This window comes from Zootermopsis nevadensis, unplaced genomic scaffold, assembly GCF_977971745.1.
Source record: "Zootermopsis nevadensis isolate Lab colony 2312 unplaced genomic scaffold, Znev_1.0 Znev_ptg000023l, whole genome shotgun sequence".
In the NCBI taxonomy this organism is placed as follows: Eukaryota; Metazoa; Arthropoda; class Insecta; order Blattodea; family Termopsidae; genus Zootermopsis; species Zootermopsis nevadensis.
In genome coordinates, this window is record NW_028259155.1 from 6,828,863 (window position 1) to 6,850,078 (window position 21,216).

The window sequence follows — 21,216 nt, forward strand, 5'->3', positions numbered from 1 at the left end:
ATTTTGGAATAATGAAAACTCGATGAAACTTGCCCGGTAGATTTTCGACGTCCAGACGCTTCTTCATTTTCTCGAAAGCCCCGCTGAATGAGAACTCGTAATAGTGGAAACCGCTGCCATCTGTTCGACTGCGTCGTTGACATCCTTCACGAACCAAACATCCGAAATCATCTGTGAAATAAGAACGCGCAATGAGCACGGAGTTTACTTTCCTTGCGACACTGATTCAGCTCGATCTCGAATGGAACACAAGTCTCAGCCAGACACTGGAGATAAAAAGTGCAGTGATGGTTCCCCGGAACAAAGTGCAAATGATGGCTGTCTTCTGGGCTGTTGTGCCGTGGTTGAAGTTCACCGACGTTTCAGAGGCGCTTCCTGCCTCCATCATCAGGGCGATTGCTCTTCTGACAGGTCGATAAGCGTGTACCACACAATAGCCCGGAAGAAAGCCGTCTTTAAACTCGCCGAATTGAGAACCTAAAACGTCATTATTTGCGAGCGACGAACTTCCAGCGAGACAAAACTCGTACGATGCACTTGAAAATATTACAGAGGAAATGTCGACGTTACGCGTGATTTCGTTCGGGTTCTAGGCTTATTAAGTTTCGATTGTGATTTTCTGCTTGCTTGTTAGTCACGAAGGGCCGCCATCTTTCCTTCAGGAAACATGAATCAAGGCGCCACTGCGGTGACCCCTCGAAACTTCATTAGTCAGTAAATCACTTCCTTTTCTCATCTGACAAGTCTACGAAAAAGAAAATATATTTAAAAACTCTGTTATTCTGGGCCTTAATTGAAGAAATTGAATACGCTGGATAATATGTTTTTAATATGTTGGCAACATTCTCAGTAAAAGTTTAATTTTCGTCGCCTCCTGTAACGCAGTTATTTAATGTTCGGTTTTTATTAAAGATGAAGTTATTTTACCAATTTAACAGCTCTTAGCTTCGGAGGAGCGAATCTCCTGCGTGGAGATGTTTAATGCAATGACATCACTTCAACGTGTAATTGTTTCTTACTTACATCAACGAAACGTAGAAAAGTTTCTTCAGATACATGTTGACCTCCGAAATAAAACTTCCTGATCATATCAGAAATTTCATGCGATTTGCTTGTATTTCTGGCCACCGGAATAACTCGTTCGAATTTCTTGTCCAGCGGGTCCAGGCCGTATGAGTTTTGTCGCAAGACTGCAAACGAAATCGCATTTGTTAAGGCTGTTCTACCTAAAAACGGAAAGAAGCAAAATTTGGCCTCGTCTCTGCTGAGGCCTTCGTCCGCAGAGACGAGGGGTCAGTCGCTCGTTTCTGAGGCTGAGTGAGAATCTCGTACCTGAGGAGAAGACGGGAACCGGAGGTTTCTGACTCGTGCTTTATTAAATGACGTGTCCAAGGCTGGAATGCGTCCGTCCTCAGGTACGACGTACACTGAAGAGCGAAACACATGGAAATTGTTCCTCATGGCTGAGGACGGGAACAAATTCGTCTCTCAGACGTCGTTTTAAATTACAATTTCGAGAATATTCTGGAAAGTACTAAGATAAAGGAAGTAGAAGGCTCAAAAGATTTTGTTATGCGCCCCAGATATTATGAGGGTCTTCAGGCGAAGGAGGTCGAGATGAGCGGAGCATGTAGCAAGCATAGGAGAAACCACAAATACATACAACATTTTGGACGGAACAACTTCTTGCACAGACACAGGCACACATATTTTATGAAGAAATGGCGCGTGGGTGCGGACTGGATTAATCTGGCTCAGTATACGAACCACTGACAGCATTTTGTGCATCTCCGGGTTCTTGGCCAGGTGAGCGACTGTTAACTTGTCAAGAAGTTTTCTCCTTTCTGGAGTTTATTAGTTCCAAGCTGTGTTCATTTCTGTCTGATAATTGGATAAGTGTAAATTTGCTTTTCATTGTGAAATTACCAAATCTGCCTTGAGATAATTTTAGGCACGTAATTTGCATTCCTTGTGTCTAAAAAACTGCAGCACAGGTTCAGAATTATCTTGAATATGGGGGAAAAGAACAACAAGTTATATATACAGTAGATTCCGGTTATTTGGGACGTATCTTAAATCTTAAAGAACAAATATTTTAACTCTACGTGGAACTTCGCATAATTGGGGCCGCCGCTTAATTGGGCCCAAGTGTTCTAGTCCCGATGTGTCCCAATTAAATATTATCCGCTGTGTATATATATATATATATCCTCTGGTACACACTGAGTACATTGTCGGTGTACAAACTGCATGACTCTCCTTTCCACCGCGCGCAGATTGGCTCTGAAGTCAACCCACCGTTCTATCCACTGGGTACCCGAGACGTTTCCTGGTGGTAAGGCGGACGGAGCGTGTATCTCTTGCTACTGACATTCGTCTAATGCCGGGGTTAAGAATATGCGGAGGTTTTCCTCCGATTTCCATACGCCGCAATGTCTTTCTGCTTCATTCATTACAGAGAGAATTTAACCTTCGCGTGCAGCGTGCTGGCTGCCACTGCTAGTAGAAACATTCGTTAAGAGTAAGACAGACGTAAGAGAGTCTCTCGACTTACTGTGGCGAGCCAACAAGCCTTCGAGAGAAGTGACCCCCGCAATCAGAGGCACAGCTGCGAATTTCCCGGAGTCCAGCATTTCTCTCGGAGGAGCCGGAAGAAATATTTCTTCTTCGCCGGACTCGGTGTCGCTCGTGGGCAGGAACGGGAATCCGAAGAGCAACGGCCTTTCCTGGCGCTTTAACACCAACAGACGCAAATATTACTGGCTTTGCACGAAGGACAACAATTATCGCGCCAGGATCAGAGTTTCTCTGCTTCGAAGAGGAGATTACGGAAACGAAGGCCTCGACACTGGGTTCGACTCCTGACAAGAAGAATGGTTTTTGTTGACAGGAACGCAACCGCGGTAAGAGAACGACGCCAAGGCAAAATTCTTTCGTTTCGGAGAGGAAATTACAGGATCTAAGGTCACAGACCCGAGTCTCTCTTAAGAAAACACCATTCCTGCGTAAGGAACGCATTGCTGGAAATGGTAAACAGAGCCTCATAATTTAAACGAGGGTTTGGTCAGGGCGAAAGCCTTGATGGTCTGCGAATTGGGCTAGGGGGGGAGGTTCACGTCAGCTGAAGGACTCAATGATTTGGGGTTGGCGGGCCGTCCTCCTTTTGATTTGTGCCCTTGTATTTGCCTTAACTGAGGAAAAGTTCGGAAAACCTCATCATCCCCAAATTTCTACTAGCGCCAAGTAAAACTTCAGTGTTTTGACGTAAATACGTCTATATTTTAGGGTCAGTGTCATTCGGCAAAAATGTAACGAAAAAGGAAAACGAAAAAGTGTAACTTCATTGTTATGTTACCTGGGAAACGTCATCTCTTTATCAACAAATAAACAACAATGGTTACCTACATAGTTACCTTACATTACATTTCATTACTTTACATTACATTCAGCTACCACAGAGCCATCTTAAGCGTAACTAATGTAGTTAAATAAGCAAAGCATGTATAAAGGAAATATTTAGAATAAAGCCAATTTTTTTGTGTCTTATTGTAGGACCACTGCCACCGGGTAAAAATCCAGTTGCAGTCAAATAAATAATAATAAAATAAATATAAACTTCCTTTCCGTAAAGACGTATTTACGTCAAATTCTCCGGAACCGTGGTTCCACTGACAACTTTTTCTTTATCGAAATAGTCGTTACCAAATTAAATTTCAGATGTTTCTAGTCTAAATAAATAATATCTCGGATCCATCAAAAAGTTTTTCCGGCGCTCTTGATCAAAACAGGATCAAGAAACATTGACCTTCTACGATTTTAATTACCAGAAACAGAATTTACGTTCCCTCAATATGACGCCAGCAGTTAATATGAATATTTCATACTTGTCAGTTGGTTCCTCATCGTTTAAAAGAGAAAAGCAACAAGCGACTTTGGCTACTGTTACGCACTGAACTCAACTTCTTAGTTTTCACGACACTTCGTGCATGAACCATCAGCTTTAGCAACTTTAACGCTGCATTCCGTATTTATGGGTTGCACTGCAAGCAGTATGGAACAGGGGAACCGCAGAGACCACGTGTGTCGGCAGACGTAGAAGGCCCACTCCGGGAGCCAATGGCATCTTTGGCCGGGGGAGAGAACGCCGTAGTGGAAAGAACGATGATAACGAATTGCAAAAATCACAAGCAGACTTGCGAGCTACAATTTGGGACGCTTTGCTAGAAGATAGAAAGGAGAGGGAGAGACTCAGGCAGGAGGACGGAGATACGAATGAGGGTATTGTAAATCGTATAGAATCAACTGCAGACAGATTATCCAGAGAAATGGCGAGTCTTAGAGAAGGTACCCGACGTGAAATGAAACTTGTAAACGAGAAAGTTGAGCAAAAGTTTGCCAGTGTGAATGAGCAGATGCGAGAGAGCACGGCGGAAACCAGGCGAATCAATGAACAAACGAACAAAGAAATAGTCGAGCATAGGCGAGATGTAGACAGTGAGTTAGAAACCTTTCGGCAGGATTTGCAAAATTTTAGAAAGGAGATGGAAATTATCCCCGTCACTGCAATTGAGGACGAGGCTAAATTACGTAGACTGCGAGATCGTGTGGACCCTGCGGAGAAGGATAGTCTATCCAAGATAGAGGAAGTAACGTCTAGATTAGGCAAAATGTAGGAGAAATTATCAGGTGCTCGTAGACGTTCGGACCAGCCAACTACCAGTGAGAAAGACAGGCCCTCTAGTGACAATTTAGATGGTTTAGTTCCCGGGACCTCAACCCAATCAGTAACGCCTGTTTGCCGCCATGAATCCGAACATCTGTAGAGAGAACGCGAAGTTAGAATAAGTACAAATCTGCCAGTGTTGTCGGATGGGCCTGTAGATTGTAGCAGCGACAGCACAACTACTACGCACGGATTGGTTAAGCAAGGCCCGTCGCAGTGTCATGTGCGCACTTGTTAGATCTTGTGCTTCTAACTTACAGCGACCGTTCTAAACAGATTCGGTTCGGCTCCCGATTGCTTTTAAGTCAATAACGGATGGCTATGCTAAGCAGTGGTGCACGGCGATACACAAAGATTTGAAGAGTTATGAGCCGTTCAAGGTCGCCATAACCCAATTGCTGTGGAATCAGCAGATACAAGCAACCGCGCGATGTTCGCTGTACCAGGACAAGTTTTACAAGAACAAAGAAAGCATGTCGGAACACTTCTTGAGATATGCCTTATTAGCAAAGAATCTATCGCCGGCGTTGTCCGAGGCAGACTTAATAGAAGCGTTGACAGCCCATTATCCCGTGTACGTTCATAGATCGTTTTTGTCGGCAAGCGTGAGAACTACGGGAGGCGCTGAACCTGTTAAATAAGTTGCAGGCGATGGAGTTTGCTGTGTTGAGCAAGGGGATAGGTTACAAAACTAGTAAGTTTTGGGTGTGGTGTTTGTTATGAATTTGGATTTGCTTGCAAAAATCTCATGCCCAGTAGATGACAGATTTGTTTATTTATTTGGCTGGATGCTTTCTTTTTCGACGCAAGTGCTTTGAACACGTGGGTTTTGGTTAAAGATTGTTGACCTGGAAATGAAATGATATGTCTGTTTGGTGTTGGTGGACCACCTTGGCTGCTCTCTCATAAATATATTTTTACATAACCCCTCCTTCCTCTGATCTTGGGCTCCCATACCCACCCATTTCGACCCTCTGTAATTTTTTAGAGGGCAGAAATCAGGAAGGTAAAGTATGCAATACCAAACCCGTTTCTGCCCTCCTTTTATTTCTACAACTTAATACTACTGTAAGAATCCGCTGGGTCTTGAACTGCCGTCGTCGTCCTCCGCAGTTTCGTACGTTGCCTCTTCGGCTACGAGGCGTGTGGTATATTCTGATTCTGGTTCGATCACTTATGTCGATGCAGTACGTAGTTTATTGGTTAGCTACTAGATTTCGTTGTGGCCAAGTTCGTATAGAGAGATAGAGATAGAAAGGAAGTCAGAAGTTGGTAAGATTTGTTGCGTGAGTCTCGGAGGTGTGGTATGACTGGCCGTGTAGCGAGTTGCTAGTGTTTCGCCTTGGAAGATGCTTGCGTGCTAAATTTATTTCAGTTCATAATGGCTAATATTCAGTCTCTTAAAATGCCATAATGCAAGAATCATTGCTGTAAGTTTCTGTGTGCGAACAGTGATCTTTGTGGGCTGTTATTAGGTTACGGAATAAGAGCCTGGAAATTATGGGGTGTTCTCGTTAGTCGGTTGAGGTTATGTGTCGATGATTGTCGAGGAGTCAGAGAAATGAACGCCATGAGGTGTTTACGGCTTTGATAAGTGACATTTATGTACTCAGAAGTGTTTATTATTTGCGGGTTTGGTGCGTTGTACAGTTACTTGAGGAACTTCAATATGTTTGCCTTGTAACGTGAAGGAATGCTAGTTAGCAATGGTGCCTGAGTGGTGTGCCCCCCAGAACAAAAGTACATGTCCAATCAACTGCGTCATCAGAATGCTGTTTCTTTATGCATTTGTGTCGGGGGGTGGGGGTGAGGCACTTGGTATCGCAACAGGAATTTGGCTGTGATCACGAAGGTCACTCCTGTCTGCTACAGATTTATCTGTCTCAACTTGACGTGCATTGTGTAAGTACATGAGCAATATGATGTATTAGATGTACTTGTCATGTGATAGAGTTAAGTCTGCCAAGAATATGCGGCACTATTTATCATTACAGTGCCGTTTGTAACTTGGTTGTTGTATTTCCTGGTGATCAGATTTCAAATATCACCATATTTGTGGAAAGAAGAAAGGCTTTAAAGCACAGTGAAACTAAAATCAGTGGCAACAGAAGTTGCATAGGACTGATGTGTATGTGTGTGGGAAGGAGTGGCAGAGTTTTTAGTGAAAATTTTATGATGTGGTGTGGAATAATGTCAGCCCACATGTCTAATGTTTTTTTTTTGCAGTTGGGAGTGGGGGAGAAAAGAAAGGTTCCAGTATGAATCTGTGAGATAGGGAGGTTACTTTTTGTTTCACAGTCATGACGTATATTAGAAGTGATAACTTGTGAATGGGTTGGTAGTGAACATGACAAAATCTGTCTTGTGAAAATGGAAGGTGTGTGCTCATTGTCTAAGGTAGAAGTGTTAACTGTGTGTTCTTAGAGGAGTGTGATACATGTATGGTGGAATCTTTATTTCTTTAATGTGAATGTATTTTTTTTCTAGGAGTAGCAGATTACAAGAAATAGAATGATCCTTCTGAGCGGCATGCTGTAAGTAACCTGACCTTCATACAGCTTGCCATAGAAGCAGTGGCAACAGTTGGCAGACTGACTTGATATCAGAAGAGGAACCTGTGTCCGCAAGGGATTCATCTCTGTCTGAACTTGGCATGTGTTGTGTAAGTACATGAGCATTAGGATGTATTTGATGTGTTTGTCTTATGAGAGACTTAAGTCTGACCAATATTATATGTGGTACTGTAAATGAATACAGTGGCATTTGTAACCTTGTTATATTTTGTGGTGCTCTTAATTCTAATAATGCCATATTTGTGAGAAAAAAGTGATTTTAATGGACAGTAAAAGTAAAATAATTAGCAGTAAGTAATCAGTGGCAACAGAAATTGCATGGGACTGATGTGATGTGTGTATGTATTTTCATTAATGTTCTAGGACACTGGCCATGCTGCCATCATGACCGTTATCTCCTTCAGATCCCTTTGGGTGTTCAATTTGACAAGCCTGGGGTGAAGTACCAGAACGATATTGGCCGCCATTAGATGGCCTCTTACAGGTACGTAAAACCTCTGTGTTGTGCACCTGACACAAGATAGGGCGATGGACCAACATTTCTCAAAGAGACAGCATATTAATTGGCTCACAAAATGCAGCTTATGTATAGAGCTACAATAAATGGATGTGAGTGAGTGTGTCTGTTCGTTCATAAGAGGCACCAGTACAAGGAATATATAATCTAAATAATACAGGGTAGTTGGAAATAGGTTCTAACCAGAAGAAAGTGCTCAAATCCCACAATAAAAGTGAGTACAGATATGAAACTCCATTGTCAATAAATCACTTTACAAGTTACCATCCTTGTCGGCGTAGTAAACAAAGAACGGGGACTAACATTTGTACCCTTTGGAGAAAGATTCCTCGTCATTAATGTGCGAAACTAGTGCATTAAGGACACTCATCTTCTGACTTCATATCACAAAGAATATTAACTGGATGAATATTCGGAATATGTACCAAGTTGGAAGAGAAATACTTTTTCTGTCAAGCAACAGTAATGCTCTGACAGAGGCTGACTGCATGTTGGATGTTTGGTCTTACGTGTCTAATCCCCGGTAAGTCTATGAACAGCATTCCCCCCCGCCCCCATTTCAGATTAAATATTTGAATAAGCAGGAGGCACCCATTAGAAAAATAAGTTGGCATGAGATTGTTTCATTTCAGACGACTTTGCCTCCAATGTCTATGAAAGTGGCCCCTTGAGATTCTAGATTTCATGTGTATCTTACACTGTTCCTGGTATATTGCAGCAGGATTGCACCAACACTAGACAGACTGACGTCCGAGAGAAGACCACTTGTGTCCCCGATGGTTGGCCGTCCTGTTGCTCAGTGCGTACATGGAGAAGAGGACTGAATGCAGCATGTAAATTTTGTGTGCCTCTGGAGAGGTGGTGCAGTTTTCTGTTATTTAACCCATTCACAGGGGCTTGCTCTGTTGTGGTAATTGTGTTGCAAGTGTGATACCAACTTAGATATAAATCATGTGAAATGGATGTGTGTGTCCTTGTAAGGTGTGGATATTTTTGTAGGGGTGGATGTCTAGTTATGTGTGTAGGGTGTTCTACGGAGTGTAGTAAAATAGTAAAAATGTCGGCCGCAATCACATTGCGTTAATAAGAGACTGCTTCATAGTGTGGTGGCCAACACATCTTGGAATGAGAGAGTTTGTCATGTGTGAAAGGCAGACAGCAATCTTCATACTCACCGCTGTGAAAACCTCAAATTTTACATAATTATGGTGACTTGAGAGAGAGAGAGAGAGAAATTCTTCTGTGTAGTCGAAGGAGTAAGATAGGAGATGCTCTTTTAGTCCTGACTTAAAGCCTCTTTATATCATGATTCAGACTTTTCTTGGGGGGAGGGGGGATTATTTAATAGCTTAATTCCAGTGTAGTAAGCTCCTTTTTGATATTTACTGAGGTTAGTGTTTGGTACATGAAGATTATATCTGTGTCTTGTACTTACATTGTGGATATCTGAGTTTGTTGAAAATGTATCTGGGCTGTCCATTACAAATGATAATAATGACAACATGAACTTGCTGGTTAGTTTTAATTCAAGAAACAATTTTTGGTGAACTTTTCCTTGCAGAGGAAGGCATGGCAGTAAATGGAAAGGGGATACAACAACCAACCAAGGCTAAAATCATCTCCGTTGTCCTGTCTGGAAAAAAAGTACATGAAACACCAAGCAATGAGTTTATACTGTTGTGAGGCCCCTTGTTTTGTACTCTTCATTTCTATGTGCAAATCTGACCCTCAAATGGTAGACTGCTTTATGGGGGAGAAAATTTGAATGAACCTATCTTTGTGTGAGTGTATAACAAGAACAAAGAAATCTACTGTTATTTATCTGAGGCAAAAGAAACATTTGCACAATGTGTTCACATTTTGGGATAAATACATTAATAACATTACAATATTTTCCATAATATGAATCTGATTATAAGAGAAAGTATAAATACATGGGATATTCTTTCCAATTAGAAGAAATCTTACAGAGTGACAGCTTGAGGAACAGTTCCAAGTGGTAAAGTAAACTCTTTAACAGTGTGAAATTTATGTTAATATTGTATGTGGGTTATTGAGAAAGATACATTGTTTTATCAGAAAAACATACACAGTGTAACATAACAGTGGGATTTCAATCGGGCCAGCATACAGGGATTTTAAAGCCTGGTACTTTAAAGGTTAATTAATGTGTCAGTCTGTGTAATTTGCATTTGTGCTTGTGCAGTTGATTCCACGCCCAAAGCCCCGGTCTTCCCGTTGGGTGAGCTCTTCAGTGCCACAATATCAATGGAACACACTACTGGCAATGCATGCATCAGCTGAGTATCACATCAATAACCTACTTAATGCAGTGCTTTTCAAGGAGGCATCACAACACATTCCACATAATGCCATCACCATTGAGATTGCACCACATGGTCTCCTGCAGCCCATACTGGAATGTTCACTCAACAAAGGCATCACCCACATTGCCATTACTCAGCAAGGTCACCCTGAATGCACCTGGTGGCTGCTCACTGCATTGGGCAAGTGGGTATATTCTTAGTAGGGAATGAAATAGCTGATCAGCATTAGATTCTAGCATGATATAAACTCTCTTTAATAATCTTCATAATTTGGAAGTAGAAGATTTAAAGTCCATAGTACAGAACTGCTGATGAGACTTTAACACCAGCAGTAATGGTTTAGCTGTAAGCAATGGCAATGCTCAGTGAGCTGGCCACACATAAAGTGATGAAGGTTAGATGTGCAATATTTGACTAAGTTGACAATTGGAGAACCGTGCACCATATTACGAAGTGATTTATACATGGTAATAGAAAAAAGTCACACAACTAATTTTTGATGCATGTTGTATATGGGTTACACCATGTTAAGTTAACAAATGGATGTGGTTTCACTGTCACAGATCTTAATGGCACTTGCCATTTTCTGTGTGTGACTGATGAAGTAGTACATGAGCATTGAGCTTCTCTGATATCACTGTTTCAAAAATATTATTAAATTTTAGGAATTATGCAAAAATAAAATGTTACACATGCTATTTTCATAAAGTTAATATGCCAGTACCTTTGAATAGTTTCACATTATTTTATCCTAAAATTGTATTTCTATGAGAATACTTTTAGGGTGTATTTACTTTATTGCTGTTGTTATCCAATATGAGTGTATTTTAAAATAAACATACCACAAAATAAGTCCATTTTCATAAGCTAGCCAAAATTTTACTTTTATTATGTCACATATCTCAGGGCTGTTAACAGTCGCAAGTATGAAGTTCTGTACACATTATCACCTAAAGGATAACTCTGAAAAGCAGTAATATTGAAATTGTAGCTTCAGACAATTCTCGTTGAATTTAAGCAAAATAATATACAATTTTTTTATATCGTGAAATAATGACTGTTTTGATACCACATTTATACATGTCTGACAGCTCATGTTTACTTTGTCATTTATGCCAAAGATGTACTGTCATATGGTAAGAAATATACTCAAAATTCAGCATTGCACTTTTACTCTACTAAAGTTGAGTGAATCTTCTTTAATTTGGTCCAAAATTATATTTTGTCAGTAAGTTGTAATAAACTCATTTGGTGGAACCTTGCACCTTTGATAAAGTTACTTTTGCACCAAGTTTAATCTCTATCCATTAAATTTCATATTTCTTGCAGTATATATTTGTAATGACTTGCAAGCTATTCTGCATAAGGTTGACACATTATGGCACATTTACTTTATCTGTAATGTTAAAAAAGTGCATCATTGACCTGTACAAGAATTTGTAGAACTATAAAATTGATATACAGTTTTTAATACCTTATTAAACATGTATTTCTAAGTACTAAAGACAGAAAACATACAAAAATATGGAAAAATGTCTGATAGCATGTGCACTTTCCAAACATTACCAAGCATCATGCCCAGAGCACACTTTGAAGACACATGCAACTCCAGTAGTAAAATTACAAGTTCTGGCCATTAAAACACAGACACATCAGAAAGCCTTTCCAGTCAAACATACATTTTTATGTTCATGTGAGAAACAAATTTCAAAAGCTGAAAATTAATATTTCTGAGACTGATGTGACCAAAATTCAACTATGCAGTGACATGCTTGGCACTGAAATGTTTAAATTGAAACCCTAAATCCTGCATAATGTAGTATATTTTATTGCTTACAATGATACTCAGTACTGTGGAATTATTTTTACTGTGGCAGGTTGTATGAGCTGGGTTTACAGCCACAGTTGGCAAACTTATATCCACCAGTAAAATACCCAGTAAGCAGGGGAACCCCAATGATCTCCCCGCTAGTCCAGTGGGAGCACTCTGAGGACTGGTATGTCATGCGCTTCACAGCAGAGGTAAGTCCACATTTTGAGTTTTAGAAAATTAGATATTTCCTGCAGTAGGCACACCAGCTAACACTATATCTTATTACACCTGACTTGAAGACAAGACAGTATACGGTTAAACATTTTAGATAAAATATATATTACATCAACTAACTAACTAGATGGCTTACCGAACCCGAAGGTTCATCACCGAATTAACCAAAGCCCTCCACCGGACCCTGTCCTGGGCCAACAAAATCCAGTTTCCTTCAACTCCTATCTCCCATAGATCCCGCCTGAGATTATCCTCCCATCTACGTCTAGGTCTCCCCAGCGGTCTCTTCCCTTCAGTTTCCCAACCAATACCCGGTGCACACCTCTTGTACCATCCATGCGCGCTACATGCCCAGCCCATCTCATTCTTCTCGACTTAATCACCCTGACAATACTGGGGGAGGAGTACAGATATTACACCAACATTTCTTTAAATGCTTCCAGCTGTGTTGAGTTGCTAATATATAAATTATGAATAAACGAAATAATTGGCCCTCATGAATGATGGGAAAATATGAATTAAGACTTAAAAACATATTTATCTTTAAAATTATAACAAAGCAGTATATAAAAATTGAAATTATTACTAATTGTTACTTAATTAAGTTACTTCTTAGACATCCATTCTTCATTAAACCAATGTTTCATAATCATAAATTACAGACTATATGATTTCCTGTCAATATTATTCTCTTGCAAAATATATTCTATTCGTCCCATACATAACCATATTTTATTACTGTTTAAGTTTTCAACAAATTCTCCTTCCATATACAGTGAAACCTCTATCCATCGTTCCCGGAACTATCGTTTTCCCGGATGCATCGTCCGTTTTGTTCGGTCCCGAATACATCCCATATAAAATAATGTTACATTTTCCCGCTTCTATCGTTCCTCGAACTATCGTTTTATCGCATCGATCGTTCAAAAATCTTAGTCCCGGCCCACAATTTTCCCACAATGATCGTTTCTGAGAATTTAAAATGCTGGGTTTAGAGATAAATTAATACCGAAAGACGCATAATGTTTTTGGAATACACAGTAGCGGTAACCTGTTATGTCGCCCAACCAGCACATTCTTTTGGAATGAGGGTCAGCTGTGCAGGGGTGATAGTTGGAGAGAATGGCGGCGCGCATTGTCAGAAATTTTACGATTTTAATTAGGGTGCACTCATATTTCGTTCCAGCGATGCCAGATGGCATGTGCAGTGTGAATTTCTTCACAAATGCTTTTATTACAAGTACAAAGGAAAGGCAGGAGACACTTTTCATTCTTCTGGTTCATCTCGTGTCTTCTACAGCTACGTTTCGTTGAGTTCGGCAGTAATAGTATTTCCATTCTTCATGTTATTGTCCGCAAAGGGGGTTGGAGTGGTGAGGAAGAAGAAGACGACGAATGCGAGCCCGAAGCTTTGCCGAGTTTTGCCGAAGCGCACGCTGCATTGGCGAAAGTGAAGTCGTTCTTTTATGTGCTTAATATTAGTGAACGTGACGAGGAAAACATTTTGAACGTGGAAAGTGCTCTGTTTGGTCTAAAACGTAAAGTTTCGACAAACCAGTTGTCCATTAAAGACTTTTTTGGTAAAAAGAAGTAACTTTGAAAGAGAAACATTGTTTTTTTTTAAATTTTTAATGCTTTCCCGCATTCATCGTTTTTATTTCCCACCCCCGCCGAAAACGATGCATCGAGGTTTCACTGTATACCTAACTAACATGCTATCATTTTCATTCCTTCTAGGTTCAATGATTATATTATCCTATATCCTATTATAACACATTACCAAGTACTACAGATAGCATATGACTACTAATTAATGTTGTTCCTATTTTAAAATCTATAAATTTACCTGCTAATCCATTTGATAATAGCCAATAACACTTCTTCCTACTTGTCTAATAAATGTGTATTCACCTGCAGTGTTTGACCATATATCTATAATATCTGTAATACAAAATGTGAACAACTTGTCTCTCAGAAACTTCTGTCAACATCTTGCCTTTGAAGTTACAAAACTTCTCCTTACTGGTCATCCTGTTGTAGAAGTCATGGTCTTCTTTGCATGCTTCACCATAGAGGTCCCAGGTATGTGGTAGAGCCACTCATGTATCTTCTATTCTACTATTTATATCCTCTAGTATTAACATTTCGGTCGTAGAATACAAATCTTACATTAAATTAACTTACTTGTCTAGTTCCAAAATAAAATTGGGGTTATACCACCAACAGCCCTGGAGTGCATGTGATGTAAAACCCATGCAAAATCTATTTTATCCTTCAAACCAATCCATATTACTTCTTATTCATTTTGGGGATTTTCTTAATTCCATTATTAATTCTATTCTTTATACAAAATATTGAACCTCCTGGGTTTCCACCAAATTTTGTAATCCTGCCACTACTTCTAAAATAACTTCTTTACATCTAACATTAAATTTATCAAATCCCACTCAACTTTCTGTGATAACCAAATATATTATTTGCAGGAAGCATGTGTAGAAAATCCTTACTACCAGTAACAGTGCCAAAACCTTTCTAAGAAACCACATCTCAGCTACCATTATGCCACTATTATTTTCTTTTGTAAGTACAGATTGATTTCTGTTATCACCGTAGAGGCGAATTCTGGCATTCATGTAGACATGACTGCACTCCTGACAGCTGCAACTCAACTCCCTTGTGCTACCATATCATACCAAGAAGAGATATATCAGCTACCTAACAAATGAGGAAGAGCCTATTCATACATGACATATAACAATCAATACAACCAAATAAATAAATATATTTGCTTGAAAGATGTGCTTGTTCTGTGTGACATTAATTGCAAAGGAGGTGTTATTACGCAGTGTAAACCCAAGTCTTATTTTAAAAGTACCAAACATAGTAGTTGTGAAAGGGCTAAACAATTATTTACTTAATCATCTTAAAGCAGGTGTGGTCAGCTGCAAAAAATTATGCTGCAATATCCAAAGGGTTTTGGTTGTGGCTGTTGAAGCAAGCATGTAAAATCTGTATCTTCTATTTGCTCATTGTTCCAGATATGTGTACTTCCAGTCACATCTAATCATTATTTCCACTCTACTGAGATATGTTTTTCTGCTGCTCTTTATGCATGCTCATACTGTGATTCTGTTACAGCCCAGTGTCAAATCTGGTGAACAATCTGTGATTATCAGCTTAGAGGATGAATCAGTGAAATATTTATCTGGATATATCATTAATGGCATAAATCTCTTTCCTGCCACTGGCTACCTTGTGAGTTGTAATAATTAATTTTATTAACCTTTAAGATAAGATAATTTAAATTCCCTCTTGCAACCTCATGGTTAGATTAAATTTGCTTCTTATTTTTCTTTTAAATTCACTGTAAAACAGAAGTTGATCCATGTTGTTTTAATAGAGGGCTCAGAACCAAAATCACAAATAAGGTAATACTTGAGACACATATGACCAGAAGGGATACTCAACGTAGAAAATGAATAGAAATAATAAACGTGTTTTGAAATGATTTTTGTACATGCACAGTAAGAAAGAGGAGTTTGGCTGATCTGACTTCCTTTTGAATCTATCATAAATACAGGTTTTTCATTATATAAAATGTTCTTATCACATTATTCTAGTAATCAGTGTTCATTTATGATTTTGTGTAGAAATATTCTTGGGCTACAAGCCACATCAGGTGGCTGAATGGTGAATAAACCATATCCTCTGCCAACGTTTTGAGAGCCATCTCTGCTCTCATCTTCAGGGCAGCTGCGTAACAAACTGGTCCTCTGTAGCGTGCTTGCCGATGATTGTTTTTATTTGATACCTTTCATCACTGTAGTTACATAAGGATGGTTATTTCACAAACATTAATCCAGTATCAGCTTATATTGTTGAATATTTTCTGATCTTTAGGTACAGATTGTCTTTAACCACTTTTTAGAAAACTAAACTTGGTTCTTACTTTTACACAATGAGAAATGTAATTGTGTCATGCTTCTGTTCTCTTGAAATCAGGGTTGTTGTCTTAAAAGTAATAGTTCTGGAGCAGTCTAACACACACTTAAGGTTGTAAGAAATGTCCTTGGTCATTCTGTTTGTTATTTCATGATAGCTTTGCATTTTTAAATTTAGAATTTAATGGTTAGCCACTGAAAAAATGCACATTCTTAAAAAGGTTCTTTTCTTTATTGAGCCACCTTACACAGCTGGTAGCCCAAGAAGAATTTATTGTAGTTAATTGCCGTGAAAGCTTCAGATACTTCTACAGTTTTACAGTATACACTGATCTTCATGTTAATCTGTTTGATATACAGATATGATATATTGTTGACAGCATTGATCAGTGAGAGAAATATATTGCAGTAAGGCATAAATTATTCTCTGTTATATATAATTATATATGTTATCAAAAGTGCAGCAAGTAAATCTTAATAAGATCTGTATTTTGTCACACAATAATTGTGACAGCTCAGTTTCAGAAACCATATTAAATTCCGTTTTAGGCTCTGTAGATAATGGGGGTTATATTGTACCTTTTCAAACAAAAGTTATTACCTAGAAAACTTGTGTATTCACGTCCAATGCTGATTTCTATTGAAAATTATTGATTTGTTCATAGATTAAACATGATATGAGACCTGTTCATCGTACGCTCATCTATACAGTTCTTCCAAAGATAGGTTAAAACTTGTTTATCATTCTCATTATATCTTGCACAGGAACTAGTGTGGAAATCTGTTAGTCTGATGACTGGGAAAATTCACACCAATGTACCTGTTGTATTTGAGGATGTTTGGTTCCACAGGACTACAGATATACCCAAGGAAGGTTTGTATAATGACAGTTCATCATTCATAGTCTATATGTGTGTTTTAAGTGGTACATGCTTATGTTTCCTATCCTTTCAACAATATGTCCCTCTCCTGCAATCGTATTTTGAAGCATGTTAAACTCCAGAAAGTAAACGATCTGCGTGCAAGGGAAGTATTTCCAATCTCGTGGTACAAGTGGCGGAGGAGTGATTAGACTACATGCATAGCTAAAGTGTTATGTTGGTAGAGAACCTTCATGTGACTGCAATCGAACACCTTTTAAAATGGGGGTTTAATAGTGGGGGCTTTTCTGAAAAGAAAATAATCATTGAAAGAGGACGACAGGCATGCAAGTTGCCAGAACTTGAAGGACAGACCAAATCGTGTGTGAAGAAATTTTATTTGGAACAGTATTTGAAAACAGAGTGGCCATCTTTTTGCCGTAACATAGGAAAATTGTGTTGTTGGTCGTGCCTATTGTTTCTGAATGAAAAAAAATGGAAGAAGACTGGATTTGGTGATACCAACAACATTCATAAAGCATTGAAATGACATGAGAACTCTCAAACCCCCATTGTTTCAACAGTGCAAATTGTGATGTTTGACAAGTCTCGAATTGACTGTCAACTTGACAATCAAAAGAAAACACTGCTTCCCTTACTGAAAATAACACTGCACGTTACTGCTGGAAATGTTGGAATTATGCTAATAAATAATGTGTTTTAAAATCTTAATAATGCTTTTGGTTGCAGTGCTGACTATATTTAATAAGGAAAACAAAGAAACAAAACACTAGACACTTAATTTCATCAAGGTAACTGCTTGAGGACATTTAAAATTAGTACACTTCAGTACTCTCTTTATCTTTAAAGGGTTAACCTACAGCCCATAACATTAATATTCAGTTGTTTTGTTATAGGAAGCATTCAGTTTACCGTCATGGTTCAGCAAGCAAGTGGGAGGTTTGAGGAAACGGAGGGTAATGCATTACTTGCAAGTGGTTTGGTACGAGTACCTGCAAACATGTCCTATGAAATGGTGTTGCTGGAGCCCTCAATCCCACACATTAATGATGAGTTGCTTGAACTTTCATCACAGGACATATATAAAGAGTTACGACTACATGGCTATGATTACCAAGGACTCTTTCGGGGCCTTGTTTCTGCTGACAACCATGGTAGGTAGCACTACAATCTAAAGGAGTAGTTTTAATGTACCTTATAGGCTGTAATATGTGATGGTGTTTATTAGTAGACATTGTTTGCAAATGAGCTAACTGTTGTGACCCTATGTAATGGATATATAATGTACAATTAATTTTTTTAATTTAAAAAAAAATATATTATGGGTTTCAGATATTTATTATATCCTTCAATGTTGTTTTCTTCTGAATCTACATTCCACATTTGCTAGTTATGCAGCTTCTGAAATCATATGAGTTTTTTCTTTATATTTCATGTATTCCATTTAATGTTTTCAGCCCACATAAAACAATATACTTTCTTACAGTTCTTGTGTTTTGCATGTAGAAAGGAGTCAGATTTTAAGTCAGAATTGATATAGCTCAATGGTTCCAAAATTGGTATAAACCTCATTATAGACAGTATATGTTGGCACATTGTCTTTGGTGTACATGTGTAGTGCAGTTAATTAGACAAGTACTTGGCCTCATCCTATGAACTGCATATCTCATATGTCAATAAACATTCAGATAAAATGTTTGGTTCACAGTGTGTTACTAAGGAACAAATTCTCAATGAACAGTTCTTTGGAAGCAGAAAAAAAATATCTTGACTCGATTTTTTATTTTGACATGCACAACTTTCACTTCTCCAGTATTTCGGTAGAATTCCATCAGTGGCTGTGATGTTTAATTTCTGGGTTGTACTTAGAACTCAAGAGTTTTATTATGACATTATGAGACTTGAAACATTTGCTGACATTTCTGTCATTTAGAGCTATAAAGATGGATGGAGCAAATTTTCTTTGTTTCATTTTTTGATGATCTATAAACACATTTGCAACTTTGAAGGTGGTTCTTACCCTTTTGACATAATCAGTCAGATCCTCTGAAATGTATGGTTAGTGTCTACCAGATTACATCATGATATATCCCAAAAGATGTCCCTCTTAATTCTCATCACTATGCAAAGCTCAAATCTCACCTATTTTCAGTTGATTTTATGTTTAATTTGCTGACTAAAGTTTCATCTTTGGCATGTTCAAATATTTTGCCATTTATTTTCCACTCATTCATATGTCAGATGAAACCAATACTTTTTCTCCTTTCTCTTCTCTCCCTGGATTACAAAGGTATGTGTTTATGCACATCACTTATCGTAAGTCATGTGTTCTCTTCCCTCTTTTCTTGTATTTTGATATCACCTCTTAACTACAGACTAGTTTCAGCATGACTTCATCTTGTATACATTTATCAAAGTTCAACCCAAAAATGTGTAAATCCTTTCTTATAAAATCAGATGAATGTGCAAATAGGATGTAATGATGGCCAATTTTCTGAGTTACTAATGTCATGATTCTAGGTCTTGAAAGTTGATAGCTGCTAAACTGGTAAAGAAATTCCTTGCTTTTGTGGAATATGAATATTTGTTGTCTTGTTCTGTCCTGAATTAGTTGAACCCTATTTTAAAAAGTTCCATTTTAATATAAACCTCCCTCCATTACTAAGATAACCCACACAGAATTCTCTTCAGGTATAATAACCATGTATGTACATGTATATTCTACCTCATCATCCTTTATTTAATCAGTCTAATAATATTTAATAAAGTGTACAAATTATGAAGCTGCTCATGTATTTTTCTCCATCATACTAATTCTTAGATCCAAATATATTCTTAATTCTTTGTTCGAAGATATCCTCAATCTTAATTTTTCCCTTAGAATGAGGGAGAAAGTTTTGCACTCTTAATTTACTTTTTTTAATAAATAATGGACAGATTATATTTTAAAGATCATTTAATCATCAGGTATTATAATGACCCCATTTTTAAATTTAACAGTGGCACATTAGTTAATTATTGTGGGTAATACGCTTCCTAAATTTGACTTCACTTTGGGTAACACTAATTATAATTCACCTTCAAATTGGTTAATAATTATTAACCATTGATGTGAGATCATTCAGAGGAGCAGATTGCGACACTGATCATTATCTGGTGGTAGCAAAAGTGAGGGAGCGGCTTTCAGTAAGTAGACGAACTAAACAAAATTTTGACACAGAAAGATTTGATTTGAAAAAATTAAGTGAGGGAGAGGCAAAGGAACAATATCAAGTTGAAATTTCGAATAGGTTTCAAATTTTAGAGACAAATGAGGATAATGAAAGTGTGGACATCAACAGGGAGTGGGAAAATGTCAGAAACTGCATCAAAATTTCAGCAAAAGAGAAACTAGGATACTACAGGAGAAAGCAAAATAAACCGTGGTTTGATGAAGAATGTTCAAAATTAATAGATCGAAGGAAGCAAACAAAATTTCAATGGTTGCAGAACCCAAACAAAACAAATGCGGATAATCTATGTAACGTGAGACGTGAGGCTAGTAGAACCTTTAGGACTAAGAAAAGGGAATACCTGAAGGGCAAAATTGCTGAACTTGAGACAAATAATAAGGAAAAAAACATCAGAGACCTGTACAGAGGCATTAATAACTTTAAGAAAGGATATCAACCCCAGACTAATTTGGTAAAGGATGATAGTGGCAATTTGCTTGCAGATCCAATAAAAATTGTGAATAGGTGGAAAAATTTCTTTAGCGAGCTCTTAAATGTTCATAATACTGGTGATATTAGACAGATTAAAATGCATACAGCTGAACTGTTGGTGCCAGAACCTAGCTTAGATGAAGTGGAACTAGCCATTGGGAAGTTGAAAAGTTATAAATCTCCAGGAATTGATCAGATTCCGGCCGAATTAATTAAAGCAGGTGGCAAAGGGTTGCATATGAGGATCCATAAGCTTATTCAGTTAATTTGGGATAAGGAAGAGATGCCACATCAATGGAAGGAATCCATAATTATTCCTATTTATAAGAAGGGGGACAAGACTGAGTGTGGTAATTACCGAGGAATATCGCTGCTATCAACCTCATACAAAATTCTATCCAACATTCTTTTGGCAAGATTAACCCCATATGCGAATGAAACTATTGGGGATCATCAGTGTGGGTTCAGACGAAACAGATCAACGATTGATCAGATCTTTTGCA

The 21,216-nt window shown here is 38.3% G+C and overlaps 1 pseudogene across 1 annotated transcript in view; it reads left to right on the top strand.

Annotated features, from left to right (window-relative positions):
- Positions 1-5,970: 5,970 nt before the first annotated feature.
- The window catches only part of LOC110832629 (fatty acid synthase-like), a 56,097-nt pseudogene continuing 40,851 nt past the window's right edge, over positions 5,971-21,216 (top strand). The window contains exons 1-9 of the transcript XR_015536616.1: positions 5,971-6,625; positions 7,211-7,385; positions 7,660-7,780; positions 8,532-8,646; positions 10,020-10,324; positions 12,018-12,162; positions 15,326-15,442; positions 16,894-17,002; positions 17,906-18,163. The product of XR_015536616.1 is annotated as a fatty acid synthase-like (transcript). The remainder of the gene's footprint in view (positions 6,626-7,210; positions 7,386-7,659; positions 7,781-8,531; positions 8,647-10,019; positions 10,325-12,017; positions 12,163-15,325; positions 15,443-16,893; positions 17,003-17,905; positions 18,164-21,216) is intronic.